The sequence below is a fragment of the Somniosus microcephalus genome, chromosome 4 (genome assembly GCF_052327205.1).
Source record: "Somniosus microcephalus isolate GS21.2 chromosome 4, FLI_Smic_1.0, whole genome shotgun sequence".
NCBI classification, from domain to species: domain Eukaryota; kingdom Metazoa; phylum Chordata; class Chondrichthyes; order Squaliformes; family Somniosidae; genus Somniosus; species Somniosus microcephalus.
The window spans coordinates 40,266,975-40,293,142 of NC_140990.1; the positions used below are offsets into that span (position 1 = coordinate 40,266,975).

Genomic DNA, 26,168 nt, shown 5'->3' on the forward strand with positions numbered 1-26,168 from the left:
GAACCTGTTGGACGGTGTCGGCGCGGGGCATACCGGGAAAGGCCTTGGTGTCGGTTACAGAGTCGCGATCGGTGACGCAAAGTGAGTTTTTTCCGGTCCGATTGGGTGGAGAATCGTGCGGGGTGGATCGAGAGAGAATAAAGAGAAATAGAAAAACCTGAGAGTCCGCGAGACCCCGGACCGAGCGGCGTCAGTTAGACTGAACACGTGATCTCAGCGGGGACACGTGACCCGGGCCCACGGCCTGATTGACGGGAGCTTCCCACCAATAGGGAGCGAGCCGGCGGCGGATCCTCCAACCAATCGGGGAGCCCGAGGGGCGGGACTAGCGCCGGCTGATTATCTGATCCGCAGGGCAGCGAGTTTCTCCAGTTCTTTGTGCGGGGCCAGGGGAGGCTGTGGGCCTTTATTCCCCTTATTAGACAGAAGGCTTTTTGTCTCAGGCATAGGGTGGCCAACGAAATTTTAATTTAATTTGTTAAGCTTCATTTAATGGTTTTTTAAGTTACAGTTTATTTGTTTATGGTCCCGACAAAAGAGTAAACTCATCTGCACACCGCAGGGACTGGAGTGCTTATCACCACAGGTAATGAAAGGTTAATTTAATTATTAAGTTTCCTTTAATGTTTTAAGTTAAGTTACAGTTGATTTGTTAGCACAAAAGAGTACACTCAGCTGCAATTCCTTTGAACCATAGCTTTATAGAACAATCTTGCATAAGTTTTGAAATCTGTTGTTATCTGTATAATTTAACCCTTTGTGGATTCGATTTAGTAAACCTCCTCCACACGTACTGCACCTGATAACATTTGAAAGGTTCTGATCTTTTTAATAGTAATTTCTGAGCTTGATGGTCTTATTGATTTAATCTCTTGTTACTAACATACCTTGCACTATTTCTTTCATCGAGATAATTATTTCAAATACTTCCATTATCAGGTCTCCTGCTCCATTGATCCCTGTCAATGATCCTTTGTTAGGGGCTGGGGTTAGGGTGTAGGTTTAGGGGTTAGTGGTTGTGGCTCTTGGTTATTGGTTAGGATTGGGGTTAGTGGTTGGGGCTAGTGGTTATTGGTTAGGATTGGGGTTAGTGGTTGGGGCTAGTGGTTATTGGTTAGGATTGGGGTTAGTGGTTGGGGCTAGTGGTTATTGGTTCGGATTGGGGTTAGTGGTTGGGGCTCGTGGTTATTGGTTAGGATTGGGGTTAGTGGTTGCGGCTAGTGGTTATTGGTTAGGATTGGGGCTCGTGGTTATTGGTTAGGATTGGGGCTCGTGGTTGGGGCTCGTGGTTATTGGTTAGGATTGGGGTTAGTGGTTGGGGTTATTGGTTAGGATTGGGGTTAGTGGTTGTGGCTAGTGGTTATTGGTTAGGATTGGGGTTAGTGGTTGTGGCTAGTGGTTATTGGTTAGGATTGGGGTCAGTGGTTGGGGCTAGTGGTTATTGGTTAGGATTGGGGTTACTGGTTATTGGTTAGGATTGGGGTTAGTGGTTGGGGGTAGTCAATTGGAGGTTAGACTTCGGCATTAGTGATCAGGGTTAGAAACCACTATTAACAACACAGGTGTCACTGGACGCATCTTTTTTCATTTCATGTTTTTTAACCTCACACAGACAAGCCACAAAACAGCCTCATGAATTGTTCATTCAAGGAACATTCTTTCTGGCTGGAGCCTGATTTTTCCCTCCTTTCACATCTCTACAGTTCTCACAGAAAAATACATACACTTTGGGATTTGGGGACAAGACCAGGCAGATCCAGGTGTTGCTCCGGTTACATCACAATCATCAGCCTGCCTGAAAACGGCTTCTGAAAATAACCTGTCACCATCTGATTCCACCGTCATATCTTCATCCATTACCCGCCTTTCACCCTCACTGGAGCACTTTTCACCACCATGACTATTCCCCATACTGAGACTCTCTGATTTCCATTTATAGTCTCAGTGAAAGTGGCCCCTGGATTTGGTGTCACAGTGTAAGTGGTCCCTGGATTTGGTGTCCAGATTCATTTCCAGCCATTTTGAGATGTCCCTTATCCTGACAACAGAAAGGCAACACACCCTTTGGGACTCTCGATCCTGACTGTAAAGACAACTATCTGTCCTTCTAATTATAGAATCCCCTATACTACAATGTTTCCACTCTGCTCCTCCTCCTTCTTCTTAGGCAGTCCCTCGGAACCGAGGATGATGCTTCCGCATTAAAAATGAGTTCTCAGGTGACTGATGAGTCCAATGCGGGACCTACAGTCTCTGCCACAGGTGTGGCAGATGGTGGTTGAAGGGGCGGGTGGGTGGGGTGCTTGGGTTGATGTGCGCTCCTTGCGCTGCCTGCACTTGGCTTCCGCTTGCTCCCAGCGAAGAGACTCGAGGTGTTCGGCGCCTTCCCGGATGATTCTCCTCCACTTTGTGCGGTCTTGGGCCAGGGATTCCCAGGTGTCGGTGGGGATCTTACACTTTTTCAAGGAGGCTTTGAGGGTGTCCTTGAAGTGTTTCCTCTGCCCACCTGGGGCTCTCTTGCCGTGCCGGAGCTCCGAGTGGAGCGCTTGTTTTGGGAGTCTCGTATCGGGCATGCGGACAATGTGACCCGTCCATCGGAGCTGATCGAGCGTGGTCAAAGCTTCGATGCTGGGGATGTTGGCCTGAGCAAGAACACTGACGTTGGTGCACCTATCCTGCCAATGGATTTGCAGGATCTTGCGGAGGCAGCGTTGGTGGCTTTGAGGTGCCTGCTGTACATGGTTCATGTCTCTAAGGCATACAGCAGGGCGGGTATTACTGCTGCTCTGTAGACCATGAGCTTAGTGCTGGGTTTGAGATCCTGGTCTTCAAACACTCTTCCTCAGGCGACCGAAGGCTGCACTGGCACACTGAAGGCGATGTTGGACTTCGTTGTCGACGTCTGCCCTTGTTGACAGGCTCCTGAGGTATGGTAAGTGGTCCACTTTGTCCAAGGCCTTGTCGTGGATTTCGATAACCGGGGGGCAGTACTGTGTGGTGGGGGCAGGTTGGTAGAGGACCTTTGTCTTACGGATGTTTAGTGTAAGGCCCATGCTCTCGTACATTCCAGTGAAGGTGTTGACGATGGTTTGGAGTTCGACCTCAGAGTGTGCATAGACGCAAGCATCGTCTGCATACTGTAATTCGACGACAGAGGATGGGACAACCTTGGATCTGGACTGGAGGCGACGGAGGTTGAACAGTTTCCCGTTTGTTCTGTAAATTAGCTCCACTCCAGTGGGGAGCTTACTGAGGGTGAGATGGAGCACTGCAGCAAGGAAGATCGAGAAGAGCGTTCGTACGTGAAATTGGTCTGTGGTGGAACCATTCGTCAGGATCACGGCTTGCATGTCGTCATGAAGCAGGCGGAGAATGGTGACAAACTTTTGAGGGCAGCCAAATTTTAGGAGGACACTCCATAATCCCTCACGGTTGACAGTGTCGAAGGCCTTTGTGAGATCAAAGAAGGCCAGGTACAGCGGTTGGTGCTGTTCCTTGCATTTCTCTTGTAATTGATGTGCGGTGAAGATCATGTCCATTGTGCCCCTTAGTGGGCGGAATCCACATTGCGACTCTGGGAGGAGCTCTTCGGCCACTGGGAGAAGGCGATTGAGGAGGATTCCTACGATGACTTTCCCTGTGGCAGACAGCAGGGAAACTCCTCTGTTATTACCGCAATCGGACTTGTCACCTTTCTTGAAGATGGTCAAATTACGGCGTCTCTGAGGTCCCCTGGCATGCTCTCCTCCTTCCAGATAAGAGAAATTAGTTCATGAATTCGCGCCAGTTGTGCTTCTCCGCCATGCTTTAGTGCCTCAGTGGGGATTCCATCTGCTTCTGAGGCCTTGTTGTTCGTCAGTTGTCGGATGGCCTTTTCAACCTCATGCCGGGCTGGGGTTGTGCTGATATGGTGGCGGGTAGCATGCTGCGGGATGGAGTTGAGGACACTCGCGTCGAAGACAGAGTCTCAGTTAAGGAGATCTTCGAAGTGCTCCTTCCAGCGGGCACTGACTGCGCACCCTGTCCTTGATGAGTACCTCTCTGTTCACGGCCCGCAGTGGGGTAGGGCCTTGGGTGCTTGGGCCGTAGATGGTCTTGACTGCGCTAAAGAATCCACGCACGTCGTGGTTGTCGGCTAGCTGCTGGTTCTCCTGCGCTTTCTCCACCCACCACCTGTTCTTTAGGTCACGAGTATTTTGTTGGACCTCGGTCTTCAGGCGTCTGTAGAGCTGCTTTCTTACACTCGAGCTGTGTTCCTGTTTCTAGATCAGGAATGCCTTGCGCTTGCGGCTTATTAGCTCCTGGATCTCCTGGTCGTTCTTGTCAAACCAGTTTTGGGTGTTTCCTGGTCGAGTGACCGAGCGTCTCTTCACGGGTGCTGATTATGGAGGCCTTGAGTGTAGACCAGGCGCTGTGGGCACTCTGTGGCTCTACATCACTAGGAGTCGTCAGGTTGGGTGTGAGGCGCAGGCTGAATAGGGCTTTCTTAGCAGGGTCTTTCAGTGCTCCGGCGTTAATTTTCCTGCGGCATTGTTTCTGTTGCTGCTGCTGTTTTGGGGCTACATTGATGGAGATGACAGAGCGGATTAGGCGGTGGTCTGTCCAGCAGTCATCAGCTCCTGTCATGGCGCGGGTGATGCGGATGTCCTTGCGGTTCCTCGCTCGGACGACGACTTAGTCCAGCAGATGCCAGTGCTTGGAGCAAGGATGCTGCCATGAAGCCTTGTACTTGTCTCTCTGATGGAATAAGGTGTTGGTTATGACAAGGCCATGTTCTAAGCATTTCGACAGGAGGAGGGTATCGTTGGAGTTGGCTTTCCCTAACCCCTCTCTGCCGATCACACCTCCCCCGTGTGGTAGCTGGTGTGCCACGGCCACCCCACGTTAAAAGAATTCACACACAGGCATCTCCCACCCTTTAAAATGAAGTTCGGGACCTGGAACGTCAGGAGCCTCATGGACAACCCCAACAGTGACGGACCGGAACACCGTACTGCTGTTGTTGCCCGGGAGCTCAGACATTTCGACATTGACATCGCCACCCTAAGTGAGACCCGGCGGGCAGGGGAAGGCCAGCTCAAGGAGCAAGGCGGTGGTTACACCTTCTTCTGGAAAGGCAAACCTGAAGAAGAACGCCGCCTCCATGGGGTAGGCTTCGCCATAAAAAATGAACTGGTTGGGCGTCTCCGAGACTCTCCTAGTGGTATAAATGAGAGCCTCATGACTCTTCGGCTCACCCTAGCCCAGAACCAGTGTGCTACAGTCATCAGTGCGTACACCCCAACATTGGAAGCCCCAGACGAGACAAAACAGGAATTCTACTCCAGCCGCGAACAATCCCTGTCCCGAGTCCCAACGGCAGACAAGCTGATCCTCCTTGGTGACTTTAACGCCTGGAGCTTTTAAAGCTTTTCCCACAGTCAGAACATTGAAAGGGTCTCATCAGTGTGAACAAGCTGGTGTGTCTGCAGGTTGGATGACTGAGTGAATCACTTCCCCCACACGAAGCAGGTGAATGGCCTTTCCCCAGTGTGAACTCGCTGGTGTCGCTTGAGCTCCCCGGGGCTTTTAAAGCTCTTCCCACAGTCAGAACACTGAAATGGTTTCTCGTCAGTGTGAACTCGCTGATGTGTTTGCAGGTGGGATGAACAAACAAATCCCTTTCCACACATGGAGCAGGTGAACGGAGTGTCCCTGGTGTGACTGCGCCGTTGAACTTCTATTGCAGACGGGGAACTGAATCCCTTCCCACCTTTACCCGGTTTCTCCCCGGTGTGATGGTGCACGTGTCTCGCCAGGTCAGGCGATCGGCTGAATCCGCGTCCACACACCGGTTTGTCATCGCTGCGATCGCTGCTTTCTCCTTCCATGTGCAAAGGCCGATGATATTCCGGTCCTGATGAATCGAGCGACTGTCGGATCTTGACGTGATGTTTGGTCTGAGCTTCCTGCCTGTAACTGTTCACTTCTATAACCCTGTAAATTGAGATCAGAAACTTCTGTGGAAGGGTTTCAATCCGAAACGTTGACTCTATTTCTCTCTCCATGGATGTTGCCTGGCCTGCTGAGTTTTTCCAGCGTTTTCTGTTGTTCTCCCACGACACTATTTCGAGAAAGAAAGACTTGCATTTATACAGTGCTTTCATGACCACCAGACGTCTGGAAGTGCTTTACAGCCAATGAAGTACTTTTGAGGTGTAGTCACTGTTGTAATGTGGAAAAGAGCAGGGGAATTATCTGAACGGCAATAGATTGGGAGAAGGGGAAGTGCAACGAGACCTGGGTGTCCTTGTGCACCAGTCGCTGAAGGTAAGCATGCAGGTGCAGCAGGCGGTTAAGAAGGCAAATGGTATGTTGGCCTTCATAGCGAGAGGGTTTGAGTACAGGAACAAGGATGTCTTGCTGCAGTTGTACAGGGCCTTGGTGAGACCACACCTTGAGTATTGCGTGCAGTTTTGGTCGCCTTATCTGAGGAAGGATGTTCTTGCCATGGAGGGAGTGCAGCGAAGATTCACCAGGCTGATACCTGGGATGGCAGGAATGACGTATGAGGAGAGATTGGGTCGATTGGGCTTGTACTCGATGGAGTTTAGAAGAATGAGAGGGGATCTCATTGAAACTTATAAAATTCTAGCAGGACTAGACAGACTAGATGCAGGAAGGATGTTCCCGATGGCGGGGCAGTCCAGAACCAGGGGTCTAAGGATAAGGGGTAAGCCATTTAGGACAGAGATGAGGAGGAATTTCTTCACCCAGAGAGTGGTGAACCTGTGGAATTCTCTACCACAGAAGGCAGCTGAGGCCAATTCACTAAATATATTCAAGAAGGAGTTAGATATATTTCTTAAGGCTAAAGGGATCAAGGGATATGGGGAGAAAGCCGGGACAGGGTACTGAATTTGGATGATCAGCCATGATCTCATTGAATGGCGGAGCAGGCTCGAGGGGCCGAATGGCCTACTCCTGCTCCTATCTTCTATGTTTCTATGGTTATCCCTCAATTAACATAACAAAATGAGATTATCAGATTGCTGTTTGTGGGAGCTTGCTGTGCGCTAATTGGCTGCTGCATTTCCTACATTACAACAGTGACGACACTTCAAACAGTACTTCATTGGCTGTGAAGCGCTTTGGGATGTCTGGTGGTGGTGAAAGGCACTATAGAAATGCAAGTCTTTCTTTATTCACTGGTCTCACCAGCGACCTCTGCTGGCTGACAGTTGATTGACAGCCGAGAGTCCGCGCATGCGCTTGCGGGACGGCGGTTTGGGCCGAGTCCGGCACAGCGACTCCTCCCTGTCACCAAGGGTAATAACCGCGCATGCCCAGAGGAGACTAACCCCCTCCCCCACTCGGAGCTGCGCCTGCGCACTCGGATCCTGTCGGACGGATAGCAAAATACTGCAGATGCTGGAAATCCAAAATAACAACAGAAAATGCTGGAAAAACTCAGCAGGCCAGGCAACATCCGTGACCACCAACCTCATAGTTCCCAACCCCGCACAGCCCGCTTCTACCTCCTTCCCAAGATCCACAAACAGGACTGCCCTGGTAGACTCATCGCTTCAGCCTGTTCTTGCCCCACGGAACTTATCTCTTCCTATCTCGACTCTATCTTTTCTCCCCTTGTCCAGTCTCTTCCCACCTACATCCGCGACTCTTCGGACGCCCTCCACCACTTTAACAGTTTCCAGTTTCCTGGCCCCAACCGCCTCCTTTTCACCATGGACGTCCAATCCCTCTACATCTCCATCCCCCACCAGGATGGCCTGAGGGCGCGCCACTTCTTCCTTGAACAGAGGATCGACCAGTCCCCATCCACCACCACCCTCCTCCGCCTGGCTGAACTTGTTCTCACGTTGAACAACTTCTCCTTTAACTCCACTCATTTCCTCCAAATCAAAGGTGTTGCTATGGGCGCCCGCATGGGTCCTAGCTATGCCTGCCTTTTCGTAGGATATGTGGAACACTCTTTGTTCCAGTCCTACTCAGGTCCCCTCCCTCGCCTCTTTTTCCGATACATTGATGACTGTATCAGTGCCGTTTCATGCTCTCGCCCCGAACTAGACAATTTCATTCACTTTGCTTCCAATTTCAACCCTTCCCTCACCTTCACGTGGTCCATCTGTGACTCTACCCTTCCTGGACTTCTCCATCTCTGGGGATACGTTATCGACCAATATTCACTACAAGCCCACTGACTCCCACAGCTACCTGGACTACACTTCCTTCCACCCCGCCTCCTGTAAGGACTCTATTCCATTCTCCCAGTTTCTCCGTCTCCGCCGTATCTGCTCCGACGATGCCACCTTCCACACCAGTGCTTCTGACATGTCTTCCTTTTTCCTCACCGAGGATTCCCCTCTACCGTGGTTGACACGGCCCTCGACCGTGTCCGTTCTATCTCCTGCACTTCTGCCCTCACCCCTGCCCCTCCCTCCCGGAACCACGATAGGGTTCCCCTTGTCCTCGCCTTTCACCCCACCAGCCTCCACATTCAACGGATCATCCTCCACCATTTCCGCTACCTCCAAAGTGATCCCACCACCAAATGCATCTTCCCCTCCCCTCCCCTTTCAGCATTCCGTAGGGACTGCTTCCGCCGAGACACCTTAGTCCACTCCTCTATCACCCCCAACAGCCCTTCCCCTTCGCCTGGCACCTTCCCGGGCAAACGCAGGAGATGTAACACCTGCCCCTATACCTCCCCCCTTCCCACTGTCCAGGGCCCCAAACACCCGTTCCAGGTGAAACAGCGATTTACTTGTACTTCTTGCAATCTAGTATACTGTATTCGCTGCTCACGATGCGGTCTCCTCTACATTGGGGAGACCAAATGCAGATTGGGTGACCGCTTTGTAGAACACCTCCGTTCAGTCCGTAAGGGTGACCCCGAGCTTCCGGTCGCCTGTCATTTTAATTCACTGCTCCATTCCCACTCAGACCTCACCGTCCTTGGCCTCTTGCATTGTTCCACGGAAGCTCACCGTAAACTCGAGGAACAGCACCTCATCTTCCGATTAGGCACTTTACAGCCTTCCGGACTCAATATCGAGTTCAACAATTTCAGATCATAACCTCGGCCCCATTACATTTTTACTTTTTTTCACCCCTTTGTTTTGGGTTTTCCCTCCCCCTCCCCCCCCTTTTTTTTTCCCCTCTCCCACATGGCAACTGTCTCTCTGCCAGAACATTTCACACCTAATCTGAGCCGTCTTTTGTCTCCACTTGTCCTATCACCATCTCGTCTGGTTTAGAATACCTCTTAATGTCTCTTTTACTTCTTTTGTTCTATCGCAGCCCTGCCTTCGATCTATTTTATTTCTTTTCCAGTTTTGAAAAAGGGTTTCGACCCGAAACGTCAACTCAAATTTCTCTCCACGGATGTTGCCTGGCCTGCTGAGTTTTTCTAGCATTTTCTGTTGTTATTTCAGATTTCCAGCATCTGCAGTATTTTACTATCGTAGCAGTTATAAGCCTGTCTGCCTGACTCTGATTTAATTCGACGTATCTACATGCTTGATTGAATGCATTAAAGCATAGATACAACATGACCATTCCCCATACTGAGGCTCTCTGATTCCCATTTGCACTCTGTGTCTGGGTTTGGTGTCACAGAGTAAGTTTCCCTGGATTTGGTGTCTGTGTAAGTGTCCCTGGATTTGTGTCTCGGTGTAAGTGGTCCCTGGATTTGGTGTCTGAATGTAAGTGGTCCCTGGATTTCGTGTGTCTGTGTAAGTGGTCCCTGGATTTGGTGTGTCTGTGTATATGGTCCTTGGATTTATTTATCCATCCTAAAATTTGGTTCAGTGTCAAACTTTGTTTACTAATACTCCTGTGACATGTCTTAGGACTTTTTATTATGTTAAAGGCGCTATATAAATGTTGGATGTTAGTAACAGCAGAATCCAACCCCTGCTGTCAATTATGAATTCACCGGCGAGTCAACCGACTGAATTCCCAATGAAATCTCTTCCCACACACGAAGCAGGTGAACAGACCCTCCCCAGTGTGAGTACATTGGTGATTCAGCAGATCCCTTGTAATTTAAAGCTCTTCTCACAGTCAGAACATTTAAAACAAAAGCAACATACTGCCGATGCTGGAAATCTGAAATCAAAACAGAAAATGCTGGAAATATTCAGCAGGTCAGGCAGCAACTCCTGCCTTCCACCCAATCATAGACCATCCCTTTTGTTCTTTCTCTCTCCACCACCCCCCCCCCCGCCCCCTTTCCCTGCCTCTGTACTTGCTTAAAATCTGTTACTTCTCCAACTTTTTCCATTTCTGACGAAGGGTCACAGACCTGAAACGTTAACTCTGATTCTCTCTCCACGGATTACTAATAGTAAGATTGGGCAGAGTCAACATGGATTTATGAAAGGTAAATCCTGTTTGACAAACCTATTGGAGTTCTTTGAGGATGTAACTAGTGGAGTAGACAAAGGGGAACCAGTAGATGTGGTGTATTTGTATTTTCAGAAGTCCTTCGATAAGGTCCCACACAAGAGGTTGGTGAACAAAATTAGGGCGCATGGAATTGGGGGTAATATACTAGCATGGATTGAGAATTGGTTAATAGACAGAAAACAAAGAGTAGGGATAAACGGGTCTTTTTCAGGGTGACAGGCTGTGACCAGTTGGGTACCGCAAGGATCGGTGCTTGGGCCCCAGCTATTCACAATCTATATCAATGATTTGGATGAGGGGACGAAATGCAACATTTTCAAATTTGCTGATGACACAAAGCTAGGTGAGGAAGAGGATGTGAAGAGGCTTCATAAGAACATAACATAAGAAATAGGAGCAGGAGTAGGCCAATCGGCCCCTCGAGCCTGCTCCGCCATTCAATAAGATCATGGCTGATCTGATCCTAACCGCCAATCCACTATCACAGAACCATCTCCTGAATCTAACAGAATTAGACACACGAAATAGGAGCAGGATCAGGCTACACGGCCCCTGGGCCCGCTCCGCTACCCACAGGGCCATGACCGATCCGAACCTAGACTCATGTCCAAATTCCTGCCCGCTCCCCGTAACCTTTAATTCCCTTTACTTCTAGGAAACTGTCTATTTCTGTTTTAAATTTATGTAATGATGTAGCTTCTACAGCTTTTTGGGGCAGCATATTCCATGGACCTACCACCCTCTGAGTGAAGTAGTTCCTCCTCATCGCAGTTTTGAAAGAGCAGCCCCTTATTCTAAGACTATGCCCCCTAGTTCTAGTTTCAACCATCATCGGGAACATCTTCCCCGCATCCACCCGATCCAACCCCTTCACAATCTTATATGTTTCAATAAGATCGCCTCTCATTCTTCTGAACTCCAATGAGTAGAGTCCCAATCTACTCAACCTCTCCTCATATGTCCATCCCCTCATCCCCGGGATTAACCGAGTGAACCTTCTTTGTACTGACTCGAGAGCAAGGATGTCCTTTCTTAAGTATGGACACCAAAACTGTACGCAGTATTCCAGGTGCGGTCTCACCAATACCTTGTACAACTGAAGCAATACCTCCCTATTTTTATATTCTATCCCCCTAGCAATGAAAGCCAACATTCCATTGGCCTTCTTAATCACTTGCTGCACCTGCATACTAACCTTTTGAGTTTCGTGCACCAGGACCCCCAGATCCCTTTGTACTTCAGTACTTTCCAGTTTCTTGCCATTAAGATAATAACTTGCTCTACGATTTTTCCTGCCAAAGTGCATAACCTCACACTTTCCAGTATTGTATTCCATCTGCCAAATCTCTGCCCATTTACTTAGCCTGTTGATGTCCCCTTGCAGGTTTTTTATGTCCTCCTCACTCACTACTTTCCCTCCCATCTTAGTATCATCTGCAAACTTTGATATGTTACACTCGGTCCCCTCCTCCAAATCGTTAATATAGATTGTAATGAGTTGGGGACCCAGCACTGACCCCTGCGGAACACCACTAGTTACTGATTGCCAGTCTGAGAATGAACCATTTATCCCAACTCTCTGCCTTCTGTTAGATAGCCAATCCTCTATCCATGCCAGAATATTACCCCCAATCCCGTGATTTTTTATCTTAAGCAATAATCTTTTGTGTGGCACCTTGTCAAATGCCTTTTGGAAGTCTAAATACACTATGTCCACTGGTTCCCCTTTATCCACCCTATACGTTACTTCCTCAACGAACTCCAGCAAGTTTGTCAAACATGACTTCCCCTTCATAAAACCATGCTGACTTTGTCCTATTAAATTATGATTATCCAAATGTCCTGTTACTGTCTCCTTAATAATGGACTCCAAAATTTTACCTACCACTGATGTGGGGCTCTCGACAGGCTCAGTGAGTGGGCGAGAACGTGGCATATGGAATATAATGTGAATAAATGTGAAGTTATCCACTTTGGTAGAAAAAACAAAGGCAGAGTATTTCCTAAATGGTGAAAGATTGGGGAATGCAGATGCTCAAAGGGACCTGGGTGTCCTTGTACATGAGTCACTGAAAGTGAATGTGCAGGTGCAGCAAGCCATTAGGAAGGCAAATGGTATGCTGGCCTTCATTACAAGAGGATTTGAGTACAGGAGTAAAGAAGTATTACTCCAGTTATATAGGGCCTTGGTGAGACCACACCTGGAGTAACATAGAAGATAGGAGTAGGCTTGTGGGGGGGGTGGTTTAAACTAACTTGGCAGGGGATGGGATACAGAGTGGAGCTATAATAGGGGGTGATGTACAGCCAAATATAGAGGAAAAAACAAGTCCGCTTGGAAGGCAGAGCAAATATGTAATGGCACAAGGGAGTAGGGCAAGGCTGGATGGTATTTATTTTAATGGAAGGAGTCTTGTGAATAAGGTGGATGAACTGAAGGTGTTGATGAACACATGGGAGTACGATATTGTTTCTACCACGGAGACATGGTTGAGGGAGGGGCAAGACTGGCAGCTCAATATTCCGGGGTATAGAATCTTCAGGCAAGACAGAGGGGGGGGGGCTAAAAGAGGAGAGGGTATCGCAATATTAATTAAGGAGTCAATTACTGTTGTAAGGAGGGATGATATATTAACAGGTTTCTCTAATGAGGCCATATGGGTAGAACTTAAAAACAAAAAGGGGGCAAGCACTTTGCTGGGAGTGTACTATAGGCCTCCAAACAGTCAGGGGGAGATAGAGGAACAGATATGTAGGCAAATCTCAGAGAAGTGTGCAAATAATAGGGTAATAATAGTGGGGGATTTCAACTTCCCCAATATTAACTGGGATAGTCAGAGTGTGAAAGGCTTAGAGGGTGCAGAATTCTTAAAGTGCATCCAGGAGAGCTTTTTGAGCCAGCATGTAGAAAGTCCTACAAGAGAGGGGGCGGTACTGGACCTAATTCTAGGGAATGTGGCCGGGCAAGTGGTAGAAGTGTTAGTAGGTGAGCACTTTGGTGACAGTGACCATAATTCGGTGAGATTTAAGGTAGTCATGGAAAAGGACAGAGATGGACTGGAAATAAAGGTTCTAAATTGGGGGAAGGCCGATTTTAATATGATAAGGCAGGATCTGGCCAATGTGGACTGGGATCAGCTACTTGTAGGAAAATCCACATCTGAGCAATGGGAGTCTTTCAGAAAGGAAATTGAGAGAGTACAATGGCAACATGTTCCCATAAAGGTCAAGGGTGGGCTCAACAAGCCTAGGGAACCTTGGATGTCAAGGGATATACGAGAATGGATTAGGAAAAAAAGGGGGGCTTTTGGCAGATACAAAGGACTAAAGACAGAGGAAGCCCGAGAGGAGTATTAAAAAGTGCAGGGGGATGCTTAAAGAAATTAGGAGAGCGAGGAGGGGCCATGAAATAACACTGGCAAGCAAAATAAAGGAAAATCCTACGGTGTTTTATAAGTATATTAAGGGCAAGAGGATAACTAGGGAAAGAGTAGGGCCCATTAGGGACCAAAGTGGCAATCTGTGTGTGGAGCCAGAAGATGTAGGTGGGGTTTTAAATGAATTTTTTGCATCTGTGTTCACTATGGAAAGGACGATGTAGACATAGAAATCGGGCAGGGGGAGTATGATATACTTGAACACATTAGCATCGAGAGGGAGGAGGTACCAGCGGTTTTAGCAGGCTTAAAAGTGGATAAACCCCAGGCCCGGACGAGATGTATCCCAGGCTGCTGTGTGAGGCAAAGGAGGAGATTGCAGGGGCTCTGACACAAATTTTCAGAACCTCTCTGGCCACAGGGGATGTGCCAGAGGACTGGAGAACAGCTAATGTAGTGCCATTATTCAAGAAGGGTAGTAGGGATAAACCAGGGAATTACAGGCCAGTGAGCCTAACATCAGTGGTAGGGAAATTATTGGAAAAAATTCTGAGGGACTGAATTAGTCTCCACTTGGACAGGCAAGGATTAATCAGGGATAGTCAGCATGGCTTTGTCAAGGGAAGATCATGTCTGACCAATTTGATTGAATTTTTCGAGGAGGTGACTAGGTGTGTGGATGAAGGTAGTGCAGTGGATGTGGTATACATGGATTTCAGTAAGGCTTTCGATTAAAGTCCTGCATAGGAGACTGGTCAAGAAGGTAAGAGCCCATGGGATCCAGGGTGCCTTGGCACATTGGATCCAAAACTGGCTTAGTGGCAGAAGGCAGAGGGTGATGGTCGAAGGTTGTTTTTGTGACTGGAAGCCTATGTCCAGTGGGGTACCGCAGGGATCGGTGCTGGGTCCCTCGCTGTCTGTGGTCTACATTAATGATTTGGATGTGAATATAAAAGGTATGATCAGTAAGTTTGCAGATGACACGAAAATTGGTGGGGTGGTAAATAGCGAGGAGGGTAGCCTCAGTTTGCAGGACGATATAGATGGGTTGGTCAGATGGGCGGAACAGTGGCAAATGGAATTTAACCCTGAAAAGTGTGAGGTGATGCATTTTGGAGGGACTAACAAGGCAAGGGAATACACAATGAATGGTAAGACCCCAGGAAAGACAGAGGATCAGAGGGACTTTGGTGTGCATGTACATAGATCCCTGAAGGCAGCAGAACAGGTGGATAAGGTGGTTAAAAAGGCATATGGGATACTTGCCTTCATTAGCCGAGGCATAGAATATAAGAGCAGGGAGGTTATGATGGAGCTGTACAAAACGCTGGTTAGGCCACAGCTGGAATACTGTGTGCAGTTCTGGTCGCCACACTATAGGAGAGATGTGATTGCTTTTGAGAGGGTGCAGAGGAGATTCACCAGGATGTTACCTGGGCTGGAGCGCTTCAGCTATGAAGAAAGACTGGACAGGCTGGGGTTGTTTTCCTTGGAGCAGAGAAGGCTGAGGGGGGACCTGATTGAGGTGTACAAAATTATGAGTGGCATAGATAGGGTAGATAGAAAGGAACTTTATCCCTTAGTAGAGGGGTCAATAACCAGGGGGCATAGTTTCAAGGTAAGGGGCAGGAGGTTTAGAGGGGATTTGAGGAAAAACTTTTTCACCCAGAGGGTGGTTGGAATCTGGAACTCACTGCCTGAAAGGGTGGTAGAGGCAGGAACCCTCACAACATTCAGGAAGCATTTGGATGAGCACTTGAAATGCCATAGCATACAAGGCCACGGACCAAATGCTGGAAATTGGGATTGGATTAGAAGGGCTTGATGGCCGGCGCGGACACGATGGGCTGAAGGGCCTCTTTCTGTGCTGTATAACTCTATGACTCCATTTGATAGAAGGTGTGGTGGTGAAATGTTGGGCGGGTGCTCAGCATATCACACATTGTGTAAGATTAACATTCCACGTCTGAACCTTTCATTCCGTCCCTGATTTGGGAATCTCTTGAGCTGGCACTTCTTGTCCCATTATACCGAGTTGGTGTAACAGGAGAGCCAGGGATCAGGGGGATATTGGACAGGAAGCACACAGCACGGACATTACACTGCAGGTTGGATATGTGAGAGTGTTAGTGAGGGCTTCGGGCACTTTATTAAACACACACACAGCAGGAGCACATTAATCGGATGGGAGATCACTGGCACACGAGCAGCCAGCGGTGTGGAGCCTCCTGAGAGTCCGGTCCCTTTATAGCCAGTATTTACAGGAGCTGGGACACAAAGAGTCTCATTAAAATCACTGATATATTTGTTCACACAAATCAACCCCCAAAAAATGCTGAATGGTTTCTCCCAGACGCTCCCTGACCAGTCACCATTTCTCCTCCATTTACAGACGCTCCCTGAATCACTTCCTGTCTGTCCCGGAGTTTGGCGCTGCTTTGAGATTCGGGCCGGAGTGAAACAGGAACCCGCGGGTGGGGGCGGATAATGTTCACTGCTCTTATAATCGGGCCTGGGACCGCACTCGGGGTGTGTGAAGCTCGCGTCCCCCCCGGGGTTTATTAAACCGCCTTCACCTGCTGCAGCCCCTCGGCTTCCGCTTCTCCACCCAACAATCAGCCTCTCCCGTGCATGCTCAGCTCACCTTCTGTTGTTCAGGTTTAAAGGTCAAGCCCCGACCCTCACACACTTCAATTGGTTGGAGGACCCGCCGCCCGCTCGGTCCTCCAGCCCCGCCCCGCTCTTCCTATTGGTCCGGAGCTCCCGTCAATCACCTGGGCAGTGTGAGCTGAGCATGCGCAGACCTTGGCAGGTGAGAGAGCTCAGGGAGCGGGTTATATTATCAACATTTTATTTTCTGCATTTGATAAACCATTGCTAACTGAAATACCGAGTTGCATGTAATCAAGGAAAGGGAAATCAGTTGAGTTGTTTCTTTGAAGAGACAAATATAACCAAATTAGTAACAATACTGTGGAGGAGGAATTCCGGGAGTGTTTACGGGATGGTTTCCTGGACCAATATGTCGAGGAACCAACTAGAGATTAGACTGGGTATTATGTAATGAGAGGATTAATTAGCAATCTTGTTGTGCGAGACTCTTTGGGGCGGAGCGATCATCATATGATAGAATTCTTCATTAAGATGGAGAGCGAAGTAGTTGACTCAGAGACCAGGCTCCTGAAGTTAACTAAAGGAAACTACGATGGTATGAGGTGCGAGTTGGGTAGGATTGATTGGGGAATGTTACTTAAAGGGTTGACGATGGATAGGCAATAGCAAACATTCAAAGATCGCATGGATGAACTACAGAATTTGTTCATCCCTGTTTGGCATAAAAATCAAAAAAGGTGACTCAACCGTGGCTAACAAGGGAATTTAGGGATAGCATAAGATCCAAGAAGGAGACATATAAATTGGCCAGAAAAAGCAGTAAACCTGAGGATTGGGAGCAGTTTAGGATTCAGCAAAGGAGGACAAAGGGATTAATTAAGAGGGGGAAAATAGAGTACGAGAGTAAGCTTGCAGGGAACATAAAAACTGACTCAAAGCTTTTGTAGATATGTGAAGAGAAAAAGATTGGTGAAGTCAAACTTAGGTCCCTTGCAGTCAGAATCAGGGGAATTTATAATGGGGAACAAAGAAATGGCAGACCAATTAAATACATATTTTGGTTCTGTCTTCACAAAGGAGGACACAAATAACCTCCCAGAGATGTCGGGGAACATAGGGTCTGATGAAAGGGAGGAACTGAAATAAATCAGTATTCGTAGGGAAATGGTGTTGGGGAAATTGACGGGATTGAAGGCCGATAAATCCCCAGGGCCTGATAATCTACATCCTAGGGTACTTAAGGAAGTGGCCCTAGAAATAGTAGATGCATTGCTGATCATCTTCCAACATTCAATGGAATCTGGAACAGTACCCATGGATTGGAGGGTAGCTAATGTTACCCCACTATTCAAAAAAGGTGGTAGAGAGAAAACAGGTAAGCCTGACATCGGTAGTGGGGAAAATGCTAGAATCCATTATAAAAGATGTAATAGCAGCACACTTGGAAAACAGTGACAGGATCAGACAAAGTCAACATGGATTTACAAAAGGTAAATCGTGCTTGACTAATCTACTGGAATTTTTTGAGGATGTAACTGGTGAAATAGATAAGGGAGAACCAGTGGATGTGGTGTATTTGGACTTTCAGAAGGTTTTCGATAAGGTCCCGCATAAGAGATTAGCGTGTAAAGTTAAGGCACATGGGATTGGGAGCAAGCTATTGACTTGGATAGAGAACTGGTTGGCAGACAGAAAGCAAAGAGTTGGAATAAGCGGGTCTTTTTCCGAGTGGCAGGCAATGACTAGTGGGGTACCACAGGGATCGGTCCTAGGACCCCAGCTATTCACAATATATATTAATGATCTGGACAAGGGAACTAGATGTAATATCTCCAAGTTTGCAGACGACACAAAGCTGGGTGGGCGTGTGTGCTGTGAGGAGGATGCCGAGAAACTCCAGGATGATTTGGACAGGTTGGGTGATTGGGCAGAAGCATGGCAGATGCAATATAATGTGGATAAATGAGAGGTTACCCACTTTGGTGTCAAAAACAGGAAGGCGGATTATTATCTGAATGGCAATAGATTGGGAGAAGGGGAAGTGCAACGAGACCTGGGAGAAGGGGAAGTGCAACGAGACCTGGGTGTCCTTGTGCACCAGTCGCTGAAGGTAAGCATGCAGGTGCAGCAGGCGGTTAAGAAGGTAAATGGTATGTTGGCCTTCATAGCGAGAAGGTTCGAGTACAGGAACAAGGATGTCTTGCTGCAGTTGTACAGGGCCTTGGTGAGACCACACCTTGAGTATTGCGTGCAGTTTTGGTCGCCTTATCTGAGGAAGGATTTTCTTGCCATGGAGGGAGTGCAGCGCAGATTCACCAGGCTGATACCTGGGATGGCAGGAATGACATATGAGGAGAGATTGGGTCGATTGGGCTTATACTCGCTGGAGTTTAGAAGAATGAGTGGGGATCTCATTGAAACTTATAAAATTCTAACAGGACTAGATGCAGGAAGTATTTCCCGATGGCCGGGGAGTCCAGAACCAGAGGTCACAGTCCAAGGATAAGGGGTAAGCCATTAGGACAGAGATGAGGAGGAATTTCTTCACCCAGAGAGTGGTGAACCTGTGGAATTCTCTACCACAGAAGGCAGTGGAGGCCAATTCATTAAATATATTCAAGAAGGAGTTAGATATATTTCTTGAGGCTAAAGGGATCAAGGGATATGGGGAGAAGGCAGGGACAGGGTACTGAATTTGGATGATCAGCCATGATCTCATTGAATGGCGGAGCAGGCTCGAGGGGCCAAATGGCCTACTCCTGCTCCTATCTTCTATGTTACTATGACATGTCAGTCTTTTTGAAGGTGCTGTACTACAAAGTATTGATACTTTTACAAAAATAGAATGCTTATGTTTTGTGTTCTTTTGGACTCTTTCTAGGCTTTTGAATAATTTATATTTTAGCCCAAGAAGCTTCTTGGCTGCTTGTTGGATTCATGTTGCTTTAGATGTACTATATTACAGAAAGGAAAAATGATTAAAAGATCAGTATGTTTTAACTTGGCTGTAAATAAAGTTTGTTATACATAAAAAAAAATAAACCCCGGGGGGACGCGGGCTGCTCACACCCCGAGTGCGGCCCCAGGCCCCATTATTAAAACACTCAACATTATCCGCTTCACAAACACCCGGGTGGGCCTGAGGCCCCAAACAAGAGCCTCCGGGCCGGGCGTTTGCCCCGAGCGGGGCGGCAGCTGCGGGGCTTTCTCCCGGTGACAGGCCCGGGTTAACGGCCGCCATCTTGAGAGGCTCGGGGGCAGCAGGGCGCATGCGCAGCCCCCTTGGCCAGGAACCAGGAGGAATCTTGTCAATTTATATCCTGGACTCACAGTGATGGCTTTCGTAAACTCCTTTTACAGGCTGTGAGAAGGGCAGCATTTACAGACCGCAAACTCAGACCAAACATCACATCGAGATCTGACAGAGCCACGCCATTCATCAGGACCTGAATATCATCGGTCTTTGAATGTGGAAGGAGAAATGTTTGTCTGTTCTAGATTTCAAACATCAGTGTGACTGGAAAAGCACCAAGACACACACACCCGAGTGAGAGTGTTCCAGGGCACTGACTGTGGAAAGAGCTTTAACCAGTTACACAGCCTGAAAAAACATCACACCGTTCACAGCTGGGAGGAACCGTGCACTTGTTCTGTGTGTGGACGAGGCTTCAACTGATTGTCCAACCTGAAGAGACACTCCGTGGAAATGTGGGGACTGTGGGAAGGGATTCCATTACCCGTCCCAGCTGGAAACTCGTCAACACAGTCACACTGGGGAGAGACCGTTCACTTGCTCCATGTGTGGGAAGGGATTCACTCGCTTGTGCATTCTGCAGACACATCAGCGAGTTCACACTGACGAGAGACCATTCAGCTACACTCACTGTGGGAAGAGGTTCAAGCAGTCATCCAACCTCATTCTGCACCAGCGAGTTCACACTGGGGAGAGGCCGTTCACCTGCTCCGCGTGTGAGAAGGGATTTAATCGGTCATCTAACTTGCTGACACACCAGCAAGTTCACATGTGACTGCAGGGGTTGGATTCTGCTCTTAATCACATCCAGGACTGAACCATGTTCATTCTGACAGGGTTTGTTTCTGCTGATATTAATAACCCCTATAACTTGGCTGGAGTTTAATATTCTGCATATATAGCTGATTGACTTGTCGGGGCTGCAGTGTCCATTTAAGAACCACTGTCTCATCTTTCCCCTTAATTTCTGATGAGAGTCGCTGAATTATTTTACAGTAAAATTTATGAACTTTTACTTCAATCTTAAATTGATCTTTGGTACAAAATCTACAAATCAGTGTTTGAAACGTTCCACTGATTAACATCTCCAATTAGAAAGTGCTGATGAATCCTCGCTGGCAATTCTTACTGACTTGCACATTACACACAGTGGCACCTCCATTATCCACCAGAAAGAAGGGGAATGGGAATTGGTGGAGAATCGAGAGTCCCCAAATGTTTCCCCTCCCGTCTGGTACAGCAATTCCCTCGGCACGGGAATGGAGGCAAGCCCAGTTATAGTAACGGGATGAGTTAAAGGTATTTACTCAGACGGGTGGGAAGTGGTGTTCCACGGGGATCAGTGCTGGGACCATGGTTCACCATTTACATGAATGATTTGGACTCGGGAATCAGAAGTTCATAGAAACATAGAAGATAGGAGCAGGAGTAGGTCATTTGGCCCCTCGAGCCTGCTCCGCCATTCAATGCGATCATGGCTGATCATCCAAATTCAGTACCCTGTCCCTGCTTTCTCCCCATCCCCTTGATCCCTTTAGCCTTAAGAAATATATCCAACTCCTTCTTGAATATATTTAATGTATTGGCCTCAACTGCCTTCTGTGGTAGAGAATTCCACAGGATCACCACTCTCTGGGTGAAGAAATTCCTCATTTCTGTCCTAAATGGCCTACCCCTTATCCTTAGACTATGACCCCTGGTTCTGGACTCCCGGCCATCGGGAACATCCTTCCTGCATCTAGTCTGTCCAGTCCTGTCAGAATTTTATAAGTTTCAATGCGATCCCCTCTCATTCTTCTGAACTGCAGCGAGTACAAGCCCAATCGACCCAATCTCTCCTCATACGTCATTCCTGCCATCCCAGGTATCAGCCTGGTGAATCTTCGCTGCACTCCTTCCATGGTAAGAACATCCTTCCTCAGATAAGGCGACAAAAACTGCACACAATACTCAAGATGTGGTCTCACCAAGGCCCCGTACTGTAGTGTATGTGCCTTTTAAGAGCCCATGTGTACTGTAATGCCGGTAATGGCTACTCGGGCTATATAAGCCTGTATATTGTGTTGTATCAGTTAGTTTCCCCTCCAGACTTTGTTTAGTAAACACCTATGAAACCAACTCCTGTCCTCAGTGTCTCTATCAACACACAGACACAACAGTGGCGATGAATTGGAAATGGACTTGCCTGCAATTCAGCAGCACCTCAAGGACATCGATTCCTCTGGCGTCCAAAGTTGAAGAAAAATCAAAAAAAAGAAAAAGCTGTGGTTTCACCAGCTAGCCAAGCTGGTGGCAGGTACTGCAATAATCCTTCCTGGGCGTCGGGCTGGGGCTCCAGTGGCTGGCCCTACAGATAGGCCAAGCAGTGAAAGCAGAGGCAAGCAGTAACAGACGGGGAGGGAGCACTCTGGAGACGGCCGGCGCTGCAAGCAGGTCGGCGTTCAGACCTAGAGAGGCAGTCTGGCGGGAACGAGTCTCCAACTGTAAATAAATAAATAAAAAGAATGGAAACCGCGGGAAACAGCGTTGTCATCGGCAGCAGCGGTGGGGAAGCGCCATATCTTTTCTGCAGAAAAGAAAGAAAAGCGCGGGAAGCGCCGTTTTATTTCTAGGATGCCTAAGTCTGGCAATATTGATGCTTTTGATAACGAGAGAGGATTGGACCACATGTGGAAAGAGTGGAGGTATATTGCACCGCAAATGGTATAGAAGATGAAAAAAAGCTTCAGTACTGCTAAATCTAATGGGCGCAAAGACATACGGGCTGTTAAGAAATTTAATCACTCCAGCCAAACCGAAGGACAAGAATTTTAAAGAAATTGTTGATACCCTACAGGAGCACTTAAACCCAACACCGCTGCTGATAGCGGAACGATTCAAATTCTTCAAGAGAAATCGACACAAGAATGAAAGTAACGCTGATTACCTCACCGAATTAAGAAAGCTATCAAAACACTGCCAATTCGGGGCAGGACTAGCAGATTATCTTCGAGACAAATTCGTCTGCGGCCTCTTAAGTGAAGGAACACAGAAAAGGCTGCTTTCTGAAAAAGATTTAACACTGGACAAGGCTTTCAGTATGGCCGTATCATACAAAGCAGCCGCAAGAGGAGCTGTAGAGATACAACAAAAGACACAGGACTTCGGCACCCATGAAATGACACAGGGTTTCGAGAGATGTTATCGCTGCGGCAGATCCACCCATGACCAGAGGGAGTGCTGGTTCAAGGACAAAGCATGCAGGCAATGCGGAAAGATTGGACACACTGCACGGGTATGCCGATCTGGACAAAAAAAATCCACAGACAGGAAAAAAAAAATCAATAAAGAAAAGTACAGAAAGGTACAAATGATGACGGACAGTAGCTCCGAAGACCAGAAGAGCGATAGCGACTCCGAAAACAAGAGACTAAGCTGTCTCAAATTACATAATGTAATTGCCAAAGATGATTACCAGACCATTTGGGTTACCCTCACGATAGCAGGGTCCCCAGTTAAAATGGAGCTAGATACAGGATCAGCTCTGACCGTCATAAATCGACGGGATTACGAGCGGTTATTTCCGCATATACCTTTAAAAGACACATCCATTATCTTGAAAACATACATGGGGCAGAAAGTATTCCCCAATGGAAAAATAAGGGTGCCTGTTGTATACAACGGCAAGGAAATACAAAAGTTGTATTTATACATTCTACAAGATGGTGGTCCACCGCTGTTGGGACGTGAATGGATCAGGAAAATACGTTTAGACTGGCACTCCATTCAGGCACTGACTGTGACCAGTAAGAAAAAAAACGATGATGACTTCATACCTGAACGATTAAAAGACATCTTGGCCAACGCAAAAGAAATGTTTCAAGAGAAACTAGGAACCTTGAAAGGCATCACCGCCTCAATAAAAGTGGAAGATGCAGCAATTCCCAAGTTTTTTAAGGCAAGACCGGTGCCATACGCAATTCGTCCAGCAGTCGAGGCAGAGCTGGAGAATTTGGAAACGGCAGGCGTATTATCCAAAATAGATTGGAGCGAGTGGGCAACACCCATCGTTCCAGTCATGAAGAAAGCATTGAATAATGATAAATCTGAAGAACAGAGAAAAATTCACATCTGTGGAGACTTCAAGGTGACTGTAAACCCGGTCCTTCACACGGTACGGTATCCTCTTCCGAGGATAGAAGATATTTTCGCCTCACTATCCGGAGGGAAACGTTTCACCAAAATTGACTTGGCACAGGCATATCTACAGATGGAGGTTGAAGAGGCCTCTTTTTTTTTTAAATCTCACGATAAATACACACAAAGGCCTGTACCAGTACAATCGACTGGTTTTCGGAGTAGCATCCGCTCCAGCTATCTGGCAAAGAGCTATGGAGCAAGTCCTCCAAGGGAGTCTGGGGACTCAATGCTACCTAGACGACATCCTTGTAACAGGAGAAAACGACAACGAGCACCTTGCCAATTTGGAGCAGGTGCTCACTAGGCTGAGAGAACGGGGCCTACGAGCAAATCGCCCCAAGTGCGAATTTTTCCAAAATCAAATATCCTATTGTGGCGACATAATTAATAAGGAAGGGTTGCATAAGTCACCTGAAAAAATTGAAGCGGTCATAAAAGCCCCAGCACCTGAAAATGTTTCACAATTAAGGTTGTTCCTGGGATTAATAAATTACTATCTCAAATTTTTACCGAACTTATCAACTCTTCTGCACCCTCTTAATGAACTGCTACAAGCAGGAGTAATTTGGAAATGGAGCGAAGACTGTAAACGTGCCTTCCATAAATGCAAAGACTTAACCACATCCAAAGAAGTTTTGGCTCATTACAACCCATCACTGCCAATCAGACTGGCGTGCGATGCATCCCCTTAGGGCGTGGGAGCAGTATTATCGCATAAATTCCCTGATGGCTCGGAACGGCCGATAGCTTTTGCATCACGCTCATTGAACTCAGCTGAGCGTAACTACACCCAAATCGACGGAAGCACGCAGCCTGGTATGGGGAGTGAAGAAATTCAACCATTATCTACATGGACAAAAATTTACCTTGTTGGCTGACCAACCCCTCATCTCCATATTCAACCCTAAAAAGGGTGTTCCCGTTATGACAGCACAAAGACTACAGAGGTGGTCCCTTTTTCTAGGGGCACACCAATACAACATAGAATACAAAGGATCAAAACAGCATGGGAATGCTGACGGGTTATCGCGCCTACCGTTGCCAATGGTAGAAGAAGCACCTACCGTAGACCCAGTGGAGATTTTCCACTCTACCGTGGTCGAATGTCTACCAGTAACAAATTCTGCCATTGAAAGGGAAACCAGAAATGACCCGACTCTCTCGAGTCGACAATTTAACAGTGAAGGGATGGCCAGCACATGGCGAACCACTGTTGCCAGCATTCTCGCAAAGAAGAAAACAGCTGTCGGTGTGCCGAGGAACCTTCATGTGTGGATCCAGAATGGTGATTCCACCCAAACTCCAGGATAAAGTTCCAAAGGAGCTTCACGAGGGGCATCTGGGTGGAGTGAAAATGAAGAACCTAGCCAGGGCGTTTGTATGGTGGCCAGGTATCGATGGAGACAGCGAAGAAATGACCAAGAGCTGCCTAGGATGCCAGAAGGTGTAAAACGCTCCACCACAAGCCCCTCTACATCCATGGGAGTGGCCCTCATCTCCATGGCAAAGGGTACACATCGACTTTGCTGGTCCATTTATGGACTCGATGTTCTTAATCGCGGTTGATGCACACTCCAAGTGGCCAGAGGTAATAAAGATGTCCTCCACCACCACGGAAAAAACCATCACAGTATTAAGAACCATATTTGCCGGGAATGGGCTGCCGGAACAGATCTGTTATGGTAATGGACCGCAATTTGTGTCCGAAGAATTCAGGAAGTTCTTAAAAAAACAATGGGGTTAAGCACTACACGTCTGCCCCATACCATCCCACCACCAATGGATTGGCTGAAAGGTTTGTCCAGACCTTCAAGAAGGCCATAAATGCCATGGGTAATGAAGACATAAAACTTCAGCACAAGGTGGATAACTTTTTGTTCGCATACAGGAATGCAACACATATGGTTACAAACCAAACTCCCGCCATGATGTTCTTCTATAGAAGCCTAAGATCCCGGCCGGATTTGATCAAGCCCAACATCAGAAGGGACGTGGAGAACCGGCAATTTCAAGGCATGAATGAAAGGCCAACTAGAACCTTCCAGATAGGTCAACAATTTTTGGCCCAGGACTACCGTACCGAGAAATGGCAGCCTGGAACTATCTGCACACGACTAGGACCGCTGATGTATACCGTGGACATCGGAGAAAGCATAATAAGGCGCCATGCTGACCAAATCATAGTCATCCGAAAAGGGACCACCTACACCACAACTTTATACGCCTAACGATGAAGTAGAGATACCCATATCTACCTCCGATCCGGTGATACTGGAACCCAATGAACCCGACATTGGCATTCAAGCCGAATCAGCCTTGCCAAAAGAACCTACTAC

At 47.7% G+C, this 26,168-nt stretch overlaps 1 protein-coding gene across 2 annotated transcripts in view; it reads left to right on the plus strand.

The window, feature by feature from the left end:
- The first annotated feature begins 331 nt into the window (after positions 1–331).
- The window catches only part of LOC147118698 (uncharacterized), a 163,056-nt gene continuing 137,219 nt past the window's right edge, over positions 332–26,168 (plus strand). For both annotated transcript variants that reach the window (XR_015077935.1, XM_085984524.1), the window contains exon 1: positions 332–586. The gene's annotated coding sequence lies outside the window, so the exon portion shown is untranslated. The remainder of the gene's footprint in view (positions 587–26,168) is intronic.